Genomic DNA, 2,529 nt, shown 5'->3' with positions numbered 1-2,529 from the left:
GATTAATATTTGCAAGAGAACACAATAAAAGATACAACGGCAATCTAATCACTTTTTGATCCAAAGCTACTGTTAGATACTGGTATATCCTACTTTCCGCCACCGCGCCCTGCCACTTAGTTCTTGAAATTGTCGAACGCGGCGGCAGGGAGGCGGGCGGGGCGGGCTGCAGGCGGGGTCCGGCTCTGGGGCCAGTCTGGGCCACGGTCGGGACCCAGTCGAGGGCCGGACTGGTCAGGGTTCAGGCGGGATCCGGCGTCCGAGTCCTGGTGGGCCGGCCTGGGGCAGGATCTGGCTCTGGCTGCGGGTCCTGGCCCGGGTCAGGGTTGGGCCTCCGATCCAGCCCGCCCCGCGGCAGGGTCCAATCCCGCCCTAGCCGAAGTCCCTGGGGCGGGCCTGGGTGGAAGACGCGGAGGGCTCTATGTCGGGGAAGGGGCTCTGAAGACCACGTGGGGGCGTTCCAAGGGGCCTGGGGCCACCCTCCTCTCTGGGTCAAAGGTCATCGCAATGGCCGGGGAGAACTTCCTCTTCCTTGGCTCTCCCCACTTACTTCCTGATGACCTGGTAGAGCTCTCCGCGGGCTTCGAGGCTGGGGGGAGGCGTAGCAACTTTAGGCAACTTCCCAAAGATGTGCGCAGGTTGGGGGGCGGGGGGCGGCGCCCCGGAGGTGGGGGCCTCTGCGACAGCGGAAGTATAAGAGCGGACCTGCAGGCCGGTCGCGAGGAGGTGGAGCGGGCGGCGCCCGCCGTGTGCCTGGGATCGGCATGCTGGGCCAGGAGGGCAGCCGCGTGTCAGGTGACCAGCGCCATGTCCAGCCAGGTTGTGGGCAGTGAGCCTCTGTACATCATGGCAGAGCCGGCCAGGCCTGACAGTCCCAAGGGTTCCTCGGAGACGGAGACCCGAGCCTCCTGTGGCCCTGGTCTCTGGTCCAGCTCCCACCCACTGCCTCCCAGGCCACAAGGAATAGGAGGATGGGGAGGGGCTGGGCCTGGCGAGCAGGGCGGTGGGAAGCTTGTGCTCAGCTCCCTGCCCAAGCGCCTCTGCCTGGTCTGTGGGGATGTGGCTTCCGGCTACCACAACGGTGTGGCATCCTGTGAGGACTGCAAAACCTTCTTCAAGAGGACCATCCAGGGGAGCATCAAGTACAGCTGTCTGGCCTGCAACGAGTGAGAGATCACCAAGCGGAGACGCAAGGCCTGTCAGGCCTGCCTTCACCAAGTGCCTGCGGGAGTGCGCCTGGATTGCCTCCGGGGTGGGCGGCAGAAGTACAAGCGGCGCCAGAGGGTGGACCCGCAGCCCTTCCCGGGCCCCTTCCCTCCTGGGCCCCTGGCAGTCGCTGGAGGCCCCCGGAAGACAGCCCCAGAGAATGCACTGGTGTCTCTTCTGCTGGTGGTTGAGCCTGAGAAGCTCTATGCCTTGCCCGACCTCGTGGGCCCTGATGGGCACCTTCCAGCCGTGGCTACTCTCTGTGACCTCTTTGACCGAGAGATCTTGTTTACCATCAGCTGGGCCAAGAGCATCCCAGGCTTCTCATCGCTGTCGCTGTCTGACCAGATGTCAGTACTGCAGAGCGTGTGGATGGAGGTGCTGGTGCCGGGTGTGGCCCAGCGCTCACTGCCACTGCAGGATGAACTGGCCTTCGCTGAGGACTGAGTCCTGGATGAAGAGGGGGCACCGGCAGCTGGCCTGGGGGAACTGGGGGTTGCCCTGCTGCAACTGATGCGGCGGCTGCAGGCCCTGCGGCTGGAACGAGGGGAGTAGGTTCTACTGAAGGTCCTGGCCCTTGCGGATTCAGACTCTGCACATCGAAGATGCCGAGGCTGTGGAGCAGCTGCCAGAAGCTCCGCACGAGGCCCTGCTGGAGTATGAAGCCGGCCGGGCTGGCAGCTGAGGGGGTGCTGAGCCGCGGCGGGCAGGCAGGCTGCTGCTCACGCTACCGCTTCTCCGCCAGACAGCGGGCAAAGTGCTGGCCCATGTCTATGGGGTGAAGCTGGAGGGCAAGGTGCCCATGCACAAGCTGTTCTTGGAGATGCTCGAGGCCATGATGGACTGAGGCAAAGGGTGGGACTGGTGGGGGTTCTGGCAGGATCTGCCCAGCATGGGGTCAGCCCCAAGGGCTGGGGCGGATTTGGGGTCTGGGCAGTGCCACAGCCTGCTGGCAGGGCCACGGCAATGCCATCAGTCCCTGGGAGCAGGCTCCACACCCTCCCGTCCCCCCTCCTAGGGGTTGTCAGAAGCTGGGAACGTGTGTCCAGGCTCTGGGCACAGTGCTACCCCTTGCAAGCCATAACGTGTCCCCAGAGTGTAGGGGGCATGCCGAAGCCATAGGGGTCTGCAGGGGATGTGTGGGAGGCAGAAGCCTATCTCAGGGAGGGAAGGGGATGGAGGCCACAGTCTCCCAGTGGTTGACGCTTTTGCTGCTGCTTAATCCTGCCGCCTCTTCAGAGCAGAGTGGGACTTGGAGAGCAAAGGCCCATGCCCCCTTTGCTCCTCCTCTGATCATTTGCATTGGGCATTAGTGCCCCCCCT

The 2,529-nt window shown here is 64.1% G+C and overlaps 1 pseudogene; it reads left to right on the top strand.

The window, feature by feature from the left end:
* Nucleotides 1-798: 798 nt before the first annotated feature.
* On the top strand, nucleotides 799-2,053 carry LOC100600790 (annotated as a pseudogene).
* Nucleotides 2,054-2,529: the final 476 nt, after the last annotated feature.

Source organism: Nomascus leucogenys, chromosome 5 (genome assembly GCF_006542625.1).
Source record: "Nomascus leucogenys isolate Asia chromosome 5, Asia_NLE_v1, whole genome shotgun sequence".
NCBI lineage: Eukaryota > Metazoa > Chordata > Mammalia > Primates > Hylobatidae > Nomascus > Nomascus leucogenys.
This window is presented reverse-complemented; position numbering and strand designations above follow the sequence as displayed.